Source organism: Globicephala melas, chromosome 4, assembly GCF_963455315.2.
Source record: "Globicephala melas chromosome 4, mGloMel1.2, whole genome shotgun sequence".
Lineage (NCBI taxonomy): Eukaryota > Metazoa > Chordata > Mammalia > Artiodactyla > Delphinidae > Globicephala > Globicephala melas.
This window is the reverse complement of record NC_083317.1, coordinates 87,486,218-87,508,394: the sequence shown is the minus strand read 5'-3', so window position 1 is coordinate 87,508,394 and position 22,177 is coordinate 87,486,218. Positions and strand designations below refer to the sequence as shown.

Here is a 22,177-nt window from a genome sequence, read left to right as displayed (position 1 = left end):
CAGATTATCACATAACAAAAATCATTTAATTAGCATTTTTCTATTAAAAATTAATTTTAGAAAAATTATATACCTAGCATAATTTTTCCTCACTAAGGACTATCTATTAATATCTCACTAAACTCTGGGCCTGGAAACACAATATGGGAAATGCTGCCTTACGCTTGCTTTTTTTTTTTTTTTTAATTCCCTGCTCTTGAGTAACACAGTGTTCTGAAAGTGCTGAAAAACACTGGTTCAAGAAAAATATTTATAAACTTAGACCCCTGAAATGTGAGATGAAAACAAGAGCTTAAGAAAAGAAAGCACAGTAAATACAGAAATACAGTCAAATGAAACCATGACCACATACAGGAATGGATCTTATTTAAGATTGGGTATGGATGTGTGCTCCAGCAAAAACTGGTTATTGGTTAGCTTTTTGCTCTGGATGACAAGTTGGACTGTAACATCTCTAGAGTGGGTCACTTCCAAGTCCTCTGCTCCTTAAAATTCAAGGGAGAGCCCTAGTTTGAGGACTTGTATCACAGATTTCTACTATCACCGTTCCTAGCCTTTTCAATACAATGAAAGGCCACTAGGGGGAGAAACACGCAGAAAAGCGCATCCTTATCAGTTGTGATCTCAAAAGGCAACAGATCCTATTACTCTCAAGCAAAGAGAGGTTTCTATGGTACGCAGTACCAAAACACCTTGCATCTAATCTGCAACCGAAATGGCTTTTCTGCAGTCTCCGTAGGCGCTACGCGAAAAAAGCACGTATTCTGAATAGTCAGAAATGAATCCTACAAGCTGACTCAAATCTGGGGGAAAAAAGGACATTGCAAAAGGTCTCCCCGAGTGAGTCAAAGAATTGCGGTGGGATGTGGCAGTGCATTCCTCTTTCCGGATGGGCTATAACTTAACCTTACGTTGGCAGAAGGACGCGTAGCAACGTTTTGTAAAAGGCCTTGTTTCTAGTATTGATATCCAATTCTGGTTAGCCACTGACAGAGGCGGTTAGCCACCACATCCCCTTCCCTCGCCCCTAAACTAGAGGAAATCTCATTTCCTCTACGGGCGTAAAAGTGAATGGACCCGCTTCCTCCCAATACTCCTCTCTGTATCTCTCGCTCGTAGAAACAGATGTACGACACATATGCCGCCACAGGATGACGAAACAGCCTCACTACTGCAAAAGACAACAGCATTAAATACCAGCGCGCCAGAAAAGCACCCATAACGCCACCCCACCTTCAGGAACAACACCAAAGCGCAAGCGCACTGGCACACTGTTACCCGATTTACCCACTTCCCACTCCTGGTCTCCGCAGTTTCACTTCCCTTCATTTGCTCATCTGCTTCCGGGGCATAGTAGGCTCGGCCCCTCCTCAGCTCTTACCCTCCTCTGCCCGAGGAGGGGGGAGTCGAGGGGGTGGGGAAGAGTTCGTTGTTTGTTTACACGATGTGAGCGGAAAAAGAGACCAATAAAGTTTATTCTGGAAACAAAAGGAAAAAAACAGGGGTGACAGAGAAAGGAGACGGGGGCGGGGGCGTGTGGCTGGGGCTAGCGAGGAGAGGCAACGAGAAGGAGAAAGCGGCAGTTCCGGTGCCGCCGCTGCGGCCGCTGAGGTCTCGGGCTGCTGCCGCCGGGCCGCTGGGGCTGGGGCCGCCGGCGAGGCAGGGCTCGGGCCCGGCCGGGCAGCTCCGGAGCGGCGGGGGAGAGGGGCCGGGAGGCGGGGGCTGTGCCGCCCGCTTACCTCTCCCTCGGCGCCGCCGCCGCCGCCGCCGCCCGCGGGGCTGGGACCCAATGCGGTTAGAGCCGCGGAGCCTCGAGGAGCCCCAAGCGTGAGTAGAACGCGGACTGGCCGGGAGCGGGCGCGGTCGGGATGGGGCCGGGTGGGTGCTCGTCTTGGGCGGGGGCTGCCTGCCGGTCGTTTCTCTCAGCGTCGGCCCGCATCGGAGTTCGCCTGCGATCGCCGCTCCCTCTCCCCCGCCTGCTGCTGGCCTCACCCAGATGCAGAGGCGAGGGTTCGCCGCTCCCTCTTTTCTCCCTCTGGCCGCAGCCTCGCTCCTCGTTTCCTTCCTCTCCCATTTTTGGGGATGGGGCGGCTAGGACTGAGGAAGTGCGCCCAGGGCCGCCGCCCCGGCCGCGGTGGCTCGGTCCCCTCGCCCTTGCACATCCACCCGGCCCGCGAGCATCGCGGCGTGAGGGATTCCGGCGCCGAGCCGCGAGCTGTTCCTGAGGGGCTGTCACGCCCGAGGACTCCGGCCCCGCCAGCCCGGCGACCCTGCGTTTGCCTCATACTGGGTTTAAATCGCCCGGCTGGGGCTTGGAAGGAAAACCTCCCCCCACCCTGCTGTTCCCCTCCCACCCTTCCTCTCGAAGTTGTTGTTTTCGTCTTAACCGAGACAGTCAAACGTATTGGATCTTTCATTCATAGACCTGAGACGTTGTCTCGTGATTTGTGCCTTTACTAATTCTATTATGTGGTGCCTGCTTCATAGCTCCTAAGTGGCTCGGAAAGGTAGGGTAGCGCCCAGGATTGGGCTGTGTCAACACCAGACGTTCGGCCAGTGTGTTTTGATCGCGGTTTGAGGGGTTTATTTTAGGATGCAAAAGGAATAGTGGTGATGGTGGCTAGTTACCAGACTTAGGAATCGAAAGCTCTTTTCTTGGATGTCAGTAATTGGGGAGCTGTTTACGTAGTTATATAAAGGGTAAGGGGAGCGCAACAAGAGGGGGCTCTGTAAAAACAGCCTACATATTCTTTAGTGAAGTAGAGTTGTGATTTTGTTTGGTGAAGCTTCCTCATTCCAGCACTGCGCCTTTGTGCACATGCAGGACATGGGTTTGCGAGATGATGTTTTGAATCGTAGTTTGTGAGGCCTGGGAGAACCCCTAGAAAACTTGGGTAGGTGAACTCCTGGTAACTCAAGTCGTCGGTAGTTAACTGCGGCCACATTTGAACTACTGTGGGCAGTACTGATCGCATGTTTTCCTGCTCAGAAGATGGGTTCTCTGCGTATTTGCTTACATCGCACCGTACAAAATTTGTTTATTTGCTGGATTGCGTGTTGTTAAGGAAAGACCTGCAAAATACTTAAGATACCATGTTGCTAATTTAATTTGTATAAATCAGAACACGTCTTTATTAATGGACTCCAGAAGCAATTGCAGTGTAAGAATTTGTTAATATGTCTGTGTATTCAAGTTTTAACATTTTTTAACTGAAGCATTGAATTCTGGTTGACAGCATAGATCTCTATCTAAACATCACATGTCCTGGAAAATTTTAATTATCAGATTAACTGTTCTGCAGTGTCATCAGCCAAAATTATCTGAAGAGGGCCCTGTGTGTGTGTGTGTGTGTGTGTGTGTGTGTGTGTGTTGGTGTTTTGTTTTCTAAGTTTTCTCATTTCACGTTTTTGGATAAAATTAAATTTCATCCATAACTTTTTTCAAAAGTTTCTTGTGGGTTTTTCATCATTGTAAAATAGAGTGCTTTCCTATTAAAATCACAAAATAGGTCATTGAAAGAAGTGATAGCACATAGTAATAGTAATAGCATCATGAAATGAAGGTGAATGAATATTAATAGTTTATCATTGACTATGAATATAAAGTTTGAAAGGCATTCCTATCAGTTTCAGTTGAAGAGTTAAAAATGAACCACATATAAATGCAGAACAGTGTTTTTATATGTCTAAAGTTTTTTTTTTCAATTTTAAGTAAATTGGGTAGAGCATTAAAGAGATAACACTAAATACAAATGCTGTACTTAAACCCCAAAATTACCACGTGAAAGTGTATATTCTCATGGGCAAGATATATGTGAAAGTGAGACTATAAAAGAGCAGTGGCTTTGCCTGGCTCTGGATGGAACAGCTCTTCTTGAGGCAGAGCTTCCTTCCTGACAGGGGAAGATCCTCTCCATCCCAAATAAGTATTCCCTTAAAAAAAAAGTAAATTTATAAATTAAATACATATATGATAAGGTAGATCATACATTTCCTAAAACAGTTTACTTTGTGTATAACTTTCCTTATTAGTGCCCTTTACTGAATAAAGAATTTTTAACATTAGGTATTACCATTTAAAGGGCATTTTGCTCTGTTGATCTCTTTATTTGCAAAGGGCTAACTTAATCCCGTTTGATCTCTTTAGAAACTAAAATAGTATTAAAAGGATCAGTTCTCTATTATTTAAATATCTTGAACTTCAAGGTAGGGGTGATTCTTTAAATGAAATGTGTTTCTTAAGCATCATAAAGGATTTTATCTCTGGTGAAAATATTTATAATCTTTAAAATTGTGCAACTTTAGAAGCATAAATCTTGGAAAACTATGGTTTATATTTTATTAGCATAGTTATTGAACTATTTTATTAAATATATTTATCTTGAGCTACACAACAGCCCTGTAGAGAAGGCAGTATTACTGTCTCTGAGAAATGACATTTTAATCTAAGGTCAGACAGGTGTCAGGTGACAACTCATTGACAAAACTAATGCTTTGTGACTTCTTTCATTTTATCATGCTACCTCTAACCTGCTCCAGCCTGCTTTTTAATAGGTTAAGAAACTAGGGCCCAGAGATACTAAGATCACCTTTTCCCTTATTTGCAGTAATAAATGTATATGTTTAATTCCCCATATAGCTTAAACAGTGGTTTTTGATCCTGGCCACATATTAGAATCATCTAGTTAGCTTTGTAAAAATATCAGTGCCGGGGTCTCATTCCTAGAGTTTCTGATTTAATTGGTCTGAAAGGGACCCCAGACATCTGTTTATTTGTTTTTAGGTTCCCCAGGTAATTCTAATAGACACGATTGTAAAGCCCTTGCTTTCGAAGACCTATATGATTTGTTTCTTGCTTCTCTCTCTAGGTTCATCTCTTCCTCCTCCTCCTACAGCTCACTTGGCCTTTTCCTGCTTCATGTGCAAATGCTGTTTGCTTTTCCTGAAACATTTGCATATTTCATACCCTTTCCTTAACTGGCTGACTCCTACTCTTCTTTCATATCAACTCCTTTGAAAAGTCTAGTCTGGGTTAGGTGCCCTTGCTTCCGGTTCCCATAATATCTTGTACTCCTCTGTCATAGCATTGACTCACTGCATTGGTAATTGCCAATTTATTTGTTGATATCCTCCACCAAGATGTAAATCATGAGAAGGATAGGGTCTCTATCTTATATACAGTTGTATTCTCATTGCCAAGCACAGTAGCCAGTACATAATAGGCAGTTATTCACTGAATAAATAAATATATTGACAACAGACTTCTTTACAACATGTAATAATTTATAAATGCCAATTAAGCTTTTATTCTTGCCAAACACATTTATTATTTTTGGTCACTAAATATGTACATCCCTGCACCTGCCACACATATGAATTTTATTTGGAGACAGTTGAGATGTTCTAAATTACATATAAATTATATCAAGAGTGATACTCAACCTCAAACACACACACACACACACAAATAATTATACACAGAACTGTGCTGGAAATCAGGAGATATGAATTCAAATCCCAGCCTCACCACAAGTGTGTGACCTTGGGCAAGTCTCAGTCTTTTGGGGCCTCAGTTTCCTCATCTGTAACATAGAGGAATTGTACTGAATGTTCTACATGGTACTCAGTGATCTTGCCTTAAAATCCTATGAGTACTAAAAATATTGACTTTGGAAAATCTGAACCTGCTTGGATCAAAACCTGGCTTCTATACTTACTGGCAGGATTACTTTGGACAGATTTCCTAATGTGTATAATGGGAGTAATTACTACTCAACAGACTTGTTGTTGTTGTTGTTGAATTAAATGAGATAATATAGATCCAAGAAAGTTTTTGTCCTGGATCAGATGTTTAAAACATGTTCATTTCCTTTCCCCTTAAAAGGTGTTAGATCTCATGATTGGACTTATCTGAGATAAGAAAAAAGACAGTTTATGTAATAAATCCTGTTTTCCACTTTGCTGACTGCTAGCTCTACAGATATGACTAGGGACCAAAAACCACGTGGCTTTTAGTTTCATTTTCTTAGAACCTTATTCCACTCTCAAAACATCCAGGTGTTAGTCAACCTGCTTGGGAAAGAATTATACCTAGAAGTTTGAACCATGACAGGATAGCAAGTGTCAAGCTATCTATACATCCATAATACATAATATGGAGGAAGGAAGAATCTAAACTGATGACCTTATGCCATCTCCAAAGATAAGTAAAATCAGATTTGACCATTCCAAAAGAATGGACAGATTAAAACTAAGGATGATTTACAAAAGAAGACCCAGAGATTTTGGTGAAACCTCTGTTTGCCAGACCTTAAAATTCAGGAACATTTATTTAGTAATTTCTAGGAGATACAGGGAGTATACCTCTGGTCAGGACCAATTTCAGAATATTGTTCTCAATATCAGAAGTGGTTACAGATATCAGCAGACTGAAGTTATTGATATCTTTCTCTATTTGGGAGCCATGTATCTTAATTTTATATGGTTATTTTAACCTTCATTTATTTGGTAATAGAGTTACCTTACATACAAAGTAATAGTATCTCTGCTGAAGTTTCTGGATACAAGTCTTATTTTTGTATAAAGCAAATTGACTTGTCTGAGTTCTCCCTTAAGTTTATGTTTAAAGTGAACTTTATTATCTTTTTAGAGAAAGTACTGTAATAAAAATTAAAAATAGCGGGTAGGAGAAACTGAAGTCTTAAGGGTGTAAAAAAAGAAGCATGAGGGAACACACAGTGGAGTCTGAGGATTCGATTTAAAGGCTGGAGATTTCCATCATTCAGAAAGGTTATTCAACCTTAGATATACTGATAACGTTTTATAGACATTTATATTATTCACATTTATCCTTTATTAACATGAATCAGTTGATGCTGGTTAAGGAATTTTTAGATGTTCTCTCTCCCTCTCCTCAACTATACAGTTTGGGGAGTTTAAAGTTAAAATGCTTCAACAAAAAGTTTATAAATTTATAGTAAAAGTGGTGGTTTAGAGTTTTTTCTTCAAGTTTAGTATTTCTTACAGTGAAACTGTTTTTAGTATGGATTATGGTGCTGTGGTCTGGATGGCTGAAAAACTAAATTCCAATTCCAAACTGCTACTTTGTATTTGTGTAAGGGGGAGAGGAGGCAGACTGTATCACATCTTTGCCTCTCTTTCTGCAATGATACAATAGGAATTATAATATGTTGCTTGCTAATAATTCATATAATTAATGACATAATTTAAATGATCCAAATTGCATAAAATTATTCATGGGAAAATGTGTACATATTAATCATTATTTTAAATTTATACCTAGTACAAGAATAACATATTTCATATTTGGTCTGACAATTAAACACTCATTTCTTCTGTATCATTTTGCTAGTTAGCTTGACAGTTTATCTAAATTGCACTCATTTATAAGAGGTTAAGTTTTAGTAACTTTTAGTATATAATTGGAATTGTTACAAAGGAGTCTCTGTATCAGGGCCAGCATTGCCATTTGAAATAAGTGTGGGATTTAAAAAGAACAAAAAAAGTAAGAATTTTTACAGGCCATACTTATCTGCTACACTTCAGATTTTAAATATTTGTGTAGTGGAAGCCAAATAAGTCAGTGTTGTGATGTGAAAAAAGCTACATTAGGATAGAATCATTCTGTTCTGATCATAACTCTCTTGCCATACTCACCAAGAGTTAGTAAGATTCAGTGGAGAGATACATCTTATAAAGTACTGTAGAGATTTAAAGCAATATTATGAAGATAATTTTAAGCATAAATTTTTTAACAGGAGGAGACCATGTTTGTGTTCATTCTTACATCCTCAGCACGTAGCATAGTACCCAAAAGTAGGTGATCAGTAAGTGATATTTTTGCAGTAGAATCATAATTGGGAATCAAAACACTTTTCATATTTTTCTATCAATTAGTAGCTATATATTTTAAACTATCTGAAAAGTATATAAATTGCTGTGTCAGTCTCAGTTGATCATTTACTGAATATAGATTTGAAGTAGATAGGAAACACATTTCTATAAGTTGTTAACTAGTGCATATTTCTACTGATGTTTGTAGACATTTTTAACAAAGATTGATAGATTAGGAGAAGTCGTGTCCTAAAAGAACATTGGGTCAAGAGTCTGAAAATCTAGGTTCTATATTGAACTATTAACTAGTTCTTTGGCGTTAGATCTTTACCTTTTAGCACTTTTCTTTACCTGCAAAATTTCTAAGGTTCTTTACAGTTCCAAAATGCTATGAGATTCCTAGCATTTTAAAGTCTCTTTCTTTTTTTTTATTTTAATTTTTTAATTTATTTTTCTGGCTGTGTTGGGTCTTTGTTGCTGCACATGGGCTTTCTCTAGTTGCGGCGAGCAGGGGCTACTCTTCGTTGTGGTGCATGGGCTTCTCATTGCAGTGGCTTTTTTTGTTGTGGAGCACAGGCCCTAGGCGCATGGGCTTCAGTAGTTGCGATCGCGGGCTCTAGAGCACAGGCTCAGTAGATGTGGTGCACGGGCTTAGTTGCTCCGTGGCATGTGGGATCTTCCCGGACCAGGGATTGAACCCGAGTCCCCTGCATTGGCAGGCAGATTCTTAACCACTGCACCACCAGGGAAGTCCTAAAGCCTATTTCTGATTTCAGGGAAGAGTAAGTTAAGCCACTCCCTAGAGGGAAGATGGTCCTATCTCAGTTTGTTGTATCTTCGGAAGCAAAAATCTTTTTTTCTGCCTTTTTATAAATGTGCACATATTTGAAGGCCCTTTGTGAAATTCTGTGACAGAGAAAAGCTGCCATCAGAAAAGAATGGACTGGAAAGATTTTCTTTCTTTCTTTCTGAAACCTTCAGTGACTTTGAAGGATCAAAGTTGTACAGGCATGGCCATTTTGGTTACTGGCAAAGGCATTGCCAGTAAGCGACTGACAGGCATTGAGAGTAGATCATCCATTGCACACCAGTTGCCAGGGTTATGAAGGCCAGAAAACCTGTCACAGCACCCTTAATAGCCATTGGCAACCATCTTTACTTTAGTTAAAGACTTCTAGGAAAATATGTTCCATACTTTCCTTTGGTAACCCATCCCACTAGATGGTTTTCAGAAAATATGTTCTAATCTTAGAAACATAATTCCAGAGGCATAGTAACCCTCTTTTTTCTAGATGTATCCTCTATTGTGCAGATATATACAGATATATGAAAAGATGACAAAAATAATTGTCCTTGTCAGAAAGCAATGGTGTGTATGCTACTGATTTGTTGTTTCTATGAATGTTCAAATTACCTTCAACTTTTGAATAGTTTTTAACCAGCAAACTGTTCAGGTAATGAGATATTATTTAGAGTTATTTTGAGTATGTACTCATTTTTCAACAAGCTAAGCAGATTTCTGTGGCTTTTCTTTGACAGATCATGCTTTTCCAAGTACTTTTCTGATGGACTTACTGCAGGTCTAGACCTGAAAGTACTATTGCATTTTGAAACAATTGACTGCCTTTAGCCTAAAAGCAAGTGAATTGTGTGTGTGTGTTTGGTTTTTCCTTAGGAGGTTAACTTCTTGACAAGTACAAAAACCTTGGAGTTTTCTGCTAAATAAGCTGCTTTTCTGGAATATAAATTTATGGGGCATGTGATCAAAAGTAAAGCAGCATTAATGGGAAAAATTGTCAGGAAAAAGATTGAAATTAGGCACAACTATAAAGTCGATCTGAAATCAAATCATATATGACCGCAAAGAAAGGAAAAATTGTATTTTCACACTGTCATTTTTATACTTATTGAAGTATTAGCAGTAACATCATTTTAAAGTTATTTTTCCTATGAAGATTTCCTTAAAATCTAATGGCTATTATTTGCAATTGAGACCTTGATAGGCAGCATCTTAAAGTATTTATGAAAGTGATATTCGTACTCTTTTTCTCTAAGTATATACCAGTTGTAAAAGTTGAACATGACTTTATTAAAGCAGTTTCTGTACTAGTCTTGATAATTACAATGGTAGTAAAATCCAAAGCAATTTATAATATTAGTGATTTTATGGTTCGGAGACTGGTAGTTTGTTTTCACTAGAAGTGACCAACTTTCAAATTTCTTAGTGATATTGTAGGACTTAAGATTTCCTCAAAATCACTGTGAATAATTTTGACTGTTTCTATGCAGTGAAATGGCTCTTTTTACAGCCATGTGTTGTTCACAGACACTACTAATATACAGCTAAATGATGTAGTAATGAACAACGACTGAAGCACAGCTAAATGTATCATGTGATGGTGTTTTGTTGAGTCTAAATATCAGATATATAAATTTGTTATGTACATTCCTCCTGCAAATAATTTTTTTCCCCAGCCAAAATGGGAGCAAGTAATCTGACAACAGTACAGAATATTTGAAGTCAGAACAGTCTTAGAAAATACACAAAATATGGTCAGTGTATGTAGGCTTCTTTAATTTTCTTTTCCTAAATATATGTCACAATGACTAAGAGCATGTGCTCTGAAGCAAGACTGTCAAAATTTCTAGTTTTGTAATTGAGGGCAAATTATTTAACCTGTCTGGGTTAAATATTCTCTGGGTTAATACGTATTTCCTCATTTGTAGAAAAGGGATAATAGCAATACCTACATCATAATATTATAATGAAGGTTAAATGCCGAATACATGAAAGCATTTAGAACAGTGCCTAGTACATAGTAAGCACTTAATAAATATCTGTATGCTACTTGAGAGCATTAACCATGTCATATTCATCGACTTATTTGGGGGCTTTAACATTTTGTAGTGAATTGAACCCTGTACATTTTGAGGATTTACTAATGAATCCTTTCTCTGGAGAGTGAACGGTAAGGTTCCTTTCTAACAAGGTTCTTGACATTACTGCTTGCTTTTTGTTCTATTACAACTTTTTAAAGTTTCATTCTCACTCTGGGAATTTGAATTCTATTTCATACCTAGTCCTAAGAGAAGTTAGCATATAGGGATTTAGCATGATCGGAATGAAGGTTTAGTGGACAGAAGGGAATTAAGTAAATGGACGTACATTTTTCACACCTAGTCTGAGCTTCCTATGGATTGTTTTTCCCTGTCCACTCCGGGAATCTCAGAATCCTCAGATGTCCTTTTTCTTTTTTGTTGAAGTATGGTTGATTTATGATATTAAATTAGTTTCAGGTATACAACATAGTGATTCAGTATTTTTCTAGACTATACCCCATTTAAAGTTATAATAAAATATTGGTGGAGATCACCGGGGAAGATGGCGGAAGAGTAAGACGCGGAGATCACCTTCCTCCCCACAGATACACCAGAAATACATCTACAGTGGAACAACTCCTACAGAACACCTACTGAACGCTGGCAGAAGACCTCAGACCTCCCAAAAGGCAAGAAGTCCCCACGTACCTGGGTAGGGCAAAAGAAAAAAGAATAAACAGAGACAAAAGGATAGGGACGGGACTTACACCAGTGGGAGGGAGCTGTGAAGGAGAAAAGGTTTCCACACACTAGGAAGTCCTTTCGTGGGCGGAGACTGCGGGTGGCAGAGGGGAAAAGCTTCGGAGCCACAGAGGAGAGCACAGCAACAGGGGTGCGGAGGGAAAAGCGGAGAGATTCCCGCGCCGAGGATCGGTGCCGACCGGCATTCACCAGCCCGAGAGGCTTGTCTGCTCACCCACTGGGGCGGGCGGGGCTGGGAGCTGAGGCTCGGGCTTCAGTCGGAGCGCCGGGAGAGGACTGGGGTTGGCAGCGTGAACACAGCCTGCAGGGGATTAGTGCACCACGGCTAGCCGGGAGGGAGTCCGGGGAAAAGTCTGGACCTGCCGAAGAGGCAAGAGACTTTTTCTTCCCTCTTTGTTTCCTGGTGCGCGAGGAGAGGGGATTAAGAGCGCCGCTTAAAGGAGCTCCAGAGACAGGCGCGAGCTGCGGCTAAAAGCGCGGACCCCAGAGACGGGCATGAGACGCTAAGGCTGCTGCTGCCGCCACCAAGAAGCCTGTGTGCGAGCACAGGTCACTATCCACACCCCCTTCCGGGGAGCCTGTGCAGCGCGCCACTGCCAGGGTCCCATGATACAGGGACAACTTCCCCGGGAGAACGCACGGCGCGCCTCAGGCTGGTGCAACGTCCTGCTGGCCTCTGCTGCCGCAAACTCGCCCTGAACTCCGTACCCCTCCCTCCCCCCGGCCTGAGTGAGCCAGAGCCCCCGAAGCAGCTGCTCCTTTAACCCCGTCCTGTCTGAGCGAAGAAAAGACGCCCTCCGGCGACCTACACGCACAGGCGGGGCCAAATCCAAAGCTGACCCCAAGGAGCTGTGTGAACAAAGAAGAGAAAGGGAAATCTCTCGCAGCAGCCTCAGAAGCAGCGGATTAAAGCTCCACAGTAAACTTGATGTACCCTGAATCTGTGGAATACATGAATAGACAACGAATCATCCCAATTTGAGGAGGTGGATTTTGAGAGCAAGATTTATTATTTTTTCCCTTTTTCCTCTTTTTGTGAATGTGTATGTGTATGCTTCTGTGTGAGATTTTTTCTGTATAGCTTTGCTTCCACCATTTGTCCTAGGGTTCTATCCGTCCGTTTTTTATTTTATTTTTTTCCTTAAAAATTTTTTTTCGTAATAATTATTTTTTATTTTAATATCTCTATTTTATTTTGTCTTACTTTATTTTATTTTATCTTTTCTTTTTCTTTCTTTCCTTCCTTCCTTCCTTCCTCCCTCCCTCACTACCTCCCTCTCTCCCTTCTTCCTTCCTCTTTCTTTCTTTCTTTCTACTTTTTCTCCCTTTTATTCTGAGCCGTGTGGATGAAAGGCTCTTGGTGCTGCAGCCAGCAGTTAGCGCTTTGCCTCTGAGGTGGGAGAGCCAACTTCAGGACACTGGCCCACAAGAGACCTGCCAGCTCCACGTAATATCAAATGGCGAAAATCTCCCAGAGATCTCCATCTCAACACCAGCACCCAGCTTCACTCAACGACCAGCAAGCTGCAGTGCTGGACACCCTATGCCAAACAACTAGCAAGACACGAACACAGCCCCACCCATTAGCAGAGAGGCTGCCTAAAAAATCATAATAAGTCCACAGACACCCCAAAACACACCACCAGACGTGGACCTGCCCCCCAGAAAGACAAGATCCAGCCTCATCCACCAGAACACAGGCACTAGTCCCCTCCACCAGGAAGCCTACACAACCCACTGAACCAACTTTAGCCACTGGGGACAGACACCAAAAACAACGGGAACTACAAACCTGGAGCCTACAAAAAGGAGACCCCCAAACACAGTAAGATAAGCAAAATGAGAAGACAGAAAAACACACAGCAGATGAAGGAGCAAGATAAAAACCCACCAGACCTAACAAATGAAGAGGAAATAGGCAGTTTACCTGAAAAAGCATTCAGAATAATAATAGTAAAGATGATCCAAAATCTTGGATATAGAAGAGAGAAAATGCAAGAAACATTTAACAAGGACCTAGAAGAACTAAAGATGAAACAAGCAATGATGAACAACAAAATAAATGAAATTAAAAATACTCTAGATGGGATCACTAGCAGAATCACTGAGGCAGAAGAACGGATAAGTGACCTGGAAGATAAAATAGTGGAAATAACTACTGTAGAGCAGAAAAAAGAATGAAAAGAACTGAGGACAGTCTCAGAGACGTCTGGGACAACATTAAACGCACCAACATTCGAATTATAGGGGTTCCAGAAGAAGAAGAGAAAAAGAAAGGGACTGAGAAAATATTTGAAGAGATTATAGTTGAAAACTTCCCTAATATGGGAAAGGAAATAGTTAATCAAGTCGAGGAAGCACAGAGACTCCCATACAGGATAGAGCCAAGGAGAAATACGCCAAGACACATATTAATCAAACTGTCAAAAATTAAATACAAAGAAAACATATTAAAAGCAGCGAGGGAAAAACAACAAATAACACACAAGGGAATCCCCATAAGGTTAACAGCTGATCTTTCAGCAGAAACTCTGCAAGCCAGAAGGGACTGGCAGGACATATTTAGAGTGATGAAGGACAAAAACCTGCAACCAAGATTACACTACCCAGCAAGGATCTCATTCAGATTTGATGGAGAAATTAAAACCTTTACAGACAAGCAAAAGCTGAGAGAGTTCAGCACCACCAAACCAGCTTTAAAACAAATGCGAAAGGAACTTCTCTAGGCAAGAAACACAAGAGAAGGAAAACACCTACAGTGACGAACCCAAAACAATTAAGAAAATGGGAAGAGGAATATACATATCGATAATTACCTTAAATGTAAATGGACTAAATGCTCCCATCAAAAGACACAGATTGGCTGAATGGATACAAAAACAAGACCCATTTATATGCTGTCTACAGGAGACCCACTTCAGACCTAGAGACACATACAGACTGAAAGTAAGGGGACGGAAAAAGATATTCCATGCAAATGGAAACCAGAAGAAAGCTGGAGTAGCAATTCTTATATCAGACAAAATAGACTTTAAAATAAAGACTATTACAAGAGACAAAGAAGGACACTACATAATGATCAAGGGATCAATCCAAGAAGAAGATACAACAATTGTAAATATTTATGCACCCAACATAGGAGCACCTGAATACATAAGGCAAATACTAACAGCCATAAAAGGAGAAATCGACAGTAACACATTCATAGTAGGGGACTTTAACACCCCACTATCACCAATGGCCAGATCATCCAAAATGAAAATAAATAAGGAAACACAAGCTTTAAATGATACATTAAACAAGATGGACTTAATTGATATTTATAGGACATTCCATCCAAAAACAACAGAATACATATTTTTCTCAAGTGCTCTTGGAACATTCTCCAGGATAGATCATATTTTGGGTCACAAATCAAGCCTTGCTAAATTTAATAAAATTGAAATTGTATCAAGTATCTTTTCCGACCACAACGCTATGAGACTAGATATCAATTACAGGAAAAGATCTGTAAAAAATACAAACACCTGGAGGCTGAACAATACACTACTTAATAATGAAGTCATCACTGAAGAAATCAAAGAGGAAATCAAAAAATGCCTAGAAACAAATGACAATGGAGACACGACAACCCGAAACCTATGGGGTGCAGCAAAAGCAGTTCTAAGAGGGAATTCCATAGCAATACAATCCTACCTTAAGAAAGAGGAAACATCTCGAATAAACAACCTAACCTTGCACCTAAAGCAATTTAAGAAAGAAGAAAAAACCCCCAAAGTTAGCAGAATGAAAGAAATCATAAAAATCAGATCAGAAATAAATGAAAAAGAAATGAAGGAAATGATAGCAAAGATCAATAAACTAAAAACTGGTTCTTTGAGAAGATAAACAAAATTGATAAACCATTAGCCAGACTTATCAAGAAAAAAAGGGAGAAGACTCAAATCAATAGAATTAGAAATGAAAAAGGAGAAGTAACAATGACACTGCAGAAATACAAAAGATTGTGAGAGATTACTACAAGCAACTCTATGCCAATAAAATGGACAATCTGGAAGAAATGGACAAATTATTAGAAATGTACAACCTGCCAAGACTGACTCTGGAAGAAATAGAAAATATGAACAGACCAGTCACAAGCACTGAAATTGAAACTGTCATTAAAAATCTTCCAACAAACAAAAGCCCAGGACCAGATGGCTTCACAGGCAAATTCTATCCAACATTTAGAGAAGACTAACACCTATCCTTCTCAAACTCTTCCAAAATATAGCAGAGGGAGGAACACTCCCAAACTCATTATACGAGGCCACCATCACCCTGATACCAAAACCAGACAAGGATGTCACAAAGAAAGAAATCTACAGGCCAATATCACTGATGAACATAGATGCAAAAATCCTCAGTAAAACACTAGCAAACAGAATTCAACAGCACATTACAAGGATCATACATCATGATCAAGTGGGATTTATCCCAGGAAAGCAAGGATACTTCAATATACTCAAATTAATCAGTGTGATAAACCATATTAACAAATTGAAGGAGAAAAACCATATGATCATCTCAATTGTTGCAGAAAATGCTGTTGACAAAATTCAACACCCATTTATGATAAAAACCCTCGAGAAAGTAGGCATAGAGAGAACTTACCTCAACATAATAAAGGCCATATATGACAAACCCACATCATCGTTCTCAATGGTGAAAAACTGAAACCATTTCTTCTAAGATCAGGAACAAGACAAAGGTGCCCACACTCACCACTATTATTCAACATAGTTTTGGAAGTTTTAGCCACATCAATCAGAGAAGATAAAGAAATAAAAGGAATCCAAATTGGAAAAGAAGAAGTAAAACTGTCACTGTTTGCAGATGACATGATGCATAGAGAATTCTAAAGATGCTACCAGAAAACTGCTAGAGCTAATCATTGAATTTGGTAAAGCAGCAGGAAACAAAATAAATGCACAGAAATCTCTTGCATTCCTATACACTGATGATGAAAAATCTGAAGGAGAAATTAAGGAAACACTCCCATTTACCACTGCAACAAAAAGAATAAAATACCTAGGAATAAACCTACCTAAGGAGACAAAAGACCTGTATGCAGAAAATTATAAGACACTGATGAAAGAAATTAAAGGTAATACAAATAGATGGAGAGATATACCATGTTTTTGGATTGGAAGAATCAACATTGTGAAAATGACTCTACTACCCAAAGGAATCTACAGATTCAATGTAATCCCTATCAAACTACCACTGGCATTTTTCACAGAACTAGAACAAGAAATTTCACAATTTGTATGGAAACACAAAAGACCCTGAATAGTCAAAGCAATCATGAGAATGAAAAACGGAGCTGGAGGAATCAGGCTCCCTGACTTCAGACTATACTACAAAGCTAAAGTAATCAAGACAGTATGGTAGTGTCACGAAAACAGAAATACAGATCAATGGAACAGGTTAGGAGGCCCAGAGATAAACCCACGCACATATGGTCACGTTATCTTTGATAAAGAAGGCAGGAATGTACAGTGGAGAAAGGACAGCCTCTTCAATAAGTGGTGCTGGGAAAACTGGGCAGGTACATGTAAAAGTATGAGATTAGATCACTCCCTAACACCGTACACAAAAATAAGCTCAAAATGGATTAAAGACCTAAATGTAAGGCCAGAAACTATCAAACCATTAGAGGAAAACATAGGCAGAACACTCCATGACATAAGTCACAGCAAGATCCTTTTTGACCCACCTCCTACAGAAATGGAAATAAAAACAAAAATAAACAAATGGGACCTAATGAAACTCCAAAGCTTTTGCGCAGCAAAGGAAACCATAGACAAGACCAAAAGACAACCCTTAGAATGGGAGAAAATATTTGCAAATGAAGCACTGACAAAGGATTAATCTCCAAATTTTATAAGCAGCTCATGTAGCTCTATAACAAAAAAACAAACAACCCAATCCATATATGGGCAGAAGACATAAATAGACATTTCTCCAAAGAAGATATACGGACTGCCAACAAACACATGAAAGAATGCTCAACATCATTAATCATTAGAGAAATGCAAATCAAAACTACAATGAGATATCATCTCACACCAGTCAGAATGGCCATCATCAAAAGATCTAGAAACAATAAATGCTGGAGAGGATGTGGAGAAAAGGGAACACTCTTGCACTGCTGGTGGGAATGTGAATTGGTTCAGCCACTATGGAGAACAGTATGGCAGTTCCTTAAAAATCTACAAATAGAACTACCATATGACCCAGCAATCCCACTACTGGGCATATACCCTGAGAAAACCATAATTCAAAAAGAGTCATGTACCAAAATGTTCATTGCAGCTCTATTTACAATAGCCTGGAGATGGAAACAACCTAAGTGTCCACCATCAGATGAATGGATAAAGAAGATGTGGCATATGTATACAATGGAATATTACTCAGCCATAAAAAGAAATGAAATTGAGCTATTTGTAATGAGGTGGATGGGCCTAGAGTCTGTCATACAGAGTGAAGTAAATCAGAAACAGAAAGACAAATACCGTATGCTAACACATATATATATGGAATTTAAGAAAAAAAATGTCATGAAGAACCTAGAGGTAAGACAGGAATAAAGACACAGACCTACTAGAGAATGGAGTTGAAGATTTGGGGAGAGGGAAGGGTAAGCTGTGACAAAGTGAGAGTGGCATGGACATATATACACTACCAAACGTAAAATAGATAGCTAGTGGGAAGCAGCCACATAGCACAGGGAGATCAGCTTGGTGCTTTGTGGCCACCTAGAGGGGTGGGATAGGGAGGGTGGGAGGGAGGGAGACACAAGAGGGAAGAGATATGGGAACATATGTATATGTATAACTGATTCACTTTGTTATAAAGCAGAAACTAACACACCATTGTAAAGCAATTATACTCCAATAAAGATGTAAAAAAATATATATATATTGGCTTTCTCCCGTATGCTGTGCAACATATCCTTGTAGCCTATTTATTTTATACTTATTAATTTGTACCTCTTAATCTCCCACCTCTATATTTTCCCTCCACTTCCCTCTCCTCGCTGGTAACCACTGGTTTGTTCTCAATATTTGTGAGTGTGGTTTTTTTTCTGTTATATTCACTCATTTAATTTTTAAATTCCACATGTAAGTGATTACATACAGTATTTGTCTTTCTCTGTCTGATTTATTTTACTAAGCATAATACTCTTTAGGTTCATCAGTTTTGTTGCAGATGGCAAAATTTCATTCTTTTTAATAGCTGAGTAATATTCCATTGTACACATATATACCACATCTTCTTTATCTGTTTATCTGTTGGTGGACACTTAGGTTGCTTCCATATCTTGGCAATTGTAAATAATGCTGCTATGAACGTTAGGGTGCTTATATCTTTTTGAACTAGTGTTTTTGTTTTCTTTGGCTGTATATCTAGGAGTGGAATTGTTGGATCATATGGTAGTTCTATTTTTAGTTTTTTGAGGAACCTCCATACTGTTTTCCACAGTGGCAGCACCAGTTAACATTCCCACCAACAGTGTACAAGGGTTCCCTTTACTCCACATCCTCACCAACTTTTGTTATTTATGGTCTTTTTGATGATAGCCATTCTGCCAGTAGTGAGGTGGTATCTCATTGTGGTTTTAATTCACATTTCTCTGGTGATTAGCAAGCTTGAGTATCTTTTTGTGTGCCTGTTGGCTGTCTGTATGTCTTCTTTGGGAAAGTGTCTATTTAGTCTAATGCACACTTTTTAATTGGGTTGTTTGTTTTTTTGGTGTTTAGTTGTGTGATCTCTTTATATATTTTGGATATTACTCCATATCAGTCATATCATTTGCTGATATTTTCTCCCATTCTTTAGATTGTCTTTTCGTTTTCTTGATGGTTTCCTTTGCTGTGTAAAAGCTTTTAAGTTTAATTAGGTCTCATTTGTTTATTTTTGCTTTTGTTTCCTTTGCCTTAGGAGACAGAGCCAAAAAAAATTGCTAAGATTTATGTCAGAAAATGTTCTGCTTATTTTTTCTTCTACGAGTTTCTTAGGTCTTTAATTTATTTTGAGTTTATTTTTGTATATGGTATGAGAAGATGTTCTAATTCCAGTCTTTTACATGCAACTGTCCAGTTTTCCCAGCACCGCTTATTGAAGAGACTGTCTTTTCTCCATTGTATATTCTTGCCTCCTTTGTTGTAGATTAATAATTGACCATAGGCACAAGAGTTTATTTCTGGGCTCTCTATTCTGTCTAAAGATCTGTTTTTGTGCCAGTGCCATAGTGTTTTGATATCTGTAGCTTTGTAGTGTAGTCTGAAGTCAGGGAATGTGATACCTCCAGCTTTATTCTTTTTTCTCAAGATTGTTTGGCTATTTGAGGTCTTTTGTGTTTCCATATAAATTTTAGGATTGTTTGTTCTAGTTCTGTGGAAGATGTCATGGGTATTTTGGTAGGGATTGCCTTAAATCTGTAGATTGCTTTGGATAGTATGGACATTTTAACAATATTAATTCTTCTAGTCCATGAATACAAGATATCTTTCCATTTCTTTGTGTCATCTTAAATGTTCTTCATCAGTGTTTTATAGTTTTCAGGGTATAGGTCTTTCACATCCTTGGTTAAGTGTATTCCTAGGTATTTTATTCTTTTTGATGTGATTTTAAATGGGATTGTTTTCTTACTTTCTGTTTCTGGTAGTTCATTATTAGTGTATAAAAAAAGCAGCAGATTCCTGTAAACTAATCTTGTATCCTGCAGCTTTCCTGAATTCATTTATTAGTTCTAATAGTTTGGGTGTGGAGACTAGGGTTTTCTATATACAGTATCACATCACCTGCGAATAGTGACAGTTTTACTTCTTCCCTTCTAATTTGGATGCCTTTTATTTCTTTCTCTTGTCTGATTTCTGTGGCTAGGATTTCCAGTACTGTGTTAAATAGAAGTGGCAAGAGTGGGCATCCTTGTCTTGTTCCTGGTTTTAGAGGAAAAACTTTCAGCATTTCACCATTGAGTATGATATTAGCTGTGGGTTTGTCATAAATGGCCTTTATTATGTTGAGATATGTTCCCTCTATACCAACTTTACTGAGGGTTTTTATCATGAATGGATGTCAAATTTTGTCAAATGCTTTTTCTGCATCTATTGAGATGATCATGTAGTTTTTATCCTTCCTTTTGTTAATGTGGTGTTTCACATTGATTTGCAGATACTGAATCATCTTTGCATCCCTGGAATAAATCCCACTTGATCATGGTATATGATCCTTTTTATATATTGATGAATTGTTTGCTAATATTTTGTCAAGGATTTTTGCATCTATATTCATTCAGAGATATTGGCCTGTAATTTTCTTTTTTTGTAGTGTCTTTGTCTGATTTTAGTATCAGGGTAATGGTGGCCTTATAGAATTAATTTGAGGGTTTTCTGTCCTTTTCAATTTTTTGGAATAGTCTGAGAAGGATGGGTGTTAGCTCTCCTTTATATGTTTGGTAGAATTCCTCTGTGAAGCCCTCTGGTCTTGGACTTCTGTTTGCCTCCAGCAGCTGTCTTAATAGCACTCTGCCATTGAAGCAGTACTTGTTTCATGCTACTGGGTATTTCCTTTCCCTTTCTTTATGCACTAAGTGGTAATTGTGTCATATTGTCACATAGTTGCTATGCTACATGGCTTTTGTAGAATTCTCATGTCATGTTTTAAAGCTGCTTTTATTTCACTTCTCTATTATACCTGCTATGAAGTCTTAATACAGATATAACTCTTTTGTGTATCATTCTGTTTGTTATCTAGTTTACACTGACTGGGCATTGTGTAAACCTTACAAGTTACGTGAAAATAAGGAAATCAGCCATGTATGCTGAATATTTTCATCAGTTCAGTCTCTTAAGTCTTTGCCTTAATCACTAATGATGCTACCTGGCATCATTGATGCAAGTTTCTATGGCATCATCTACAGTAAGTCCCCTACACACGAACCTTCAAGTTGCAAACTTTCAGATGTGAGAACGTGCATTCGCACGTCCAATCACATAAGTTAGTTCACGTGACTGGCATACATTGTCACGTGCGTGTGGTTGTGCTTTTGTGTACTTTACTATACAGTACTGTATAGAGTACAGCAGTACGGTATCTTTATTTCAAGCCCAGGATGTCTGGAAGCAAGTGTAAAAGCAGCGGTGATGTAGCTGGTACTATACTGTACTTTTCAAGGTACTGTACTGTAAGATTAAAAATGTTTTCTTCATTTTTTGTTTGTTTTTTACATATTATTTGTGTGAAAAGTATTATAAACCTAATACAGTACAATACTATATAGCTGATTGTGTTAGTTGGGTACCTAGGCTGACTTTGTTGGACTTACTCTTGGAACAGAACTTGTTTGTATATAGGGGACTTACTGTACCTGGTTTCAGTACTGTGGTTGGCACCTTATATAAATGAGACTATTAGTTCATATTTAAGTTTTTGCTAACTATATGTGAATTTATGTTTTCTTACCTCTTACTTTTTAACAGTTTTCACCAGACTGCCCTTGATGGTCATACAACGTAACTTATTTTTCTCAAGTTGATGATCCCATAGTCTATTTCGCTCATGTACCAGGTTAATAATAACAATAAAACCCACACACTTTTTTTCTGGTTTTTTTAACATCTTTATTGGAGTATAATTGCTTTACAATGGTGTGTTAGTTTCTGCTTTAAAACAAATTGAATCAGTTATACAT

General features: G+C 38.9%; 1 protein-coding gene across 1 annotated transcript in view; it reads left to right on the top strand.

The window, feature by feature from the left end:
- The first annotated feature begins 1,359 nt into the window (after positions 1-1,359).
- Positions 1,360-22,177, top strand: part of PIK3CA (phosphatidylinositol-4,5-bisphosphate 3-kinase catalytic subunit alpha) — a 115,777-nt gene continuing 94,959 nt past the window's right edge. The window contains exon 1 of the mRNA XM_030863124.2: positions 1,360-1,827. The gene's annotated coding sequence lies outside the window, so the exon portion shown is untranslated. The remainder of the gene's footprint in view (positions 1,828-22,177) is intronic.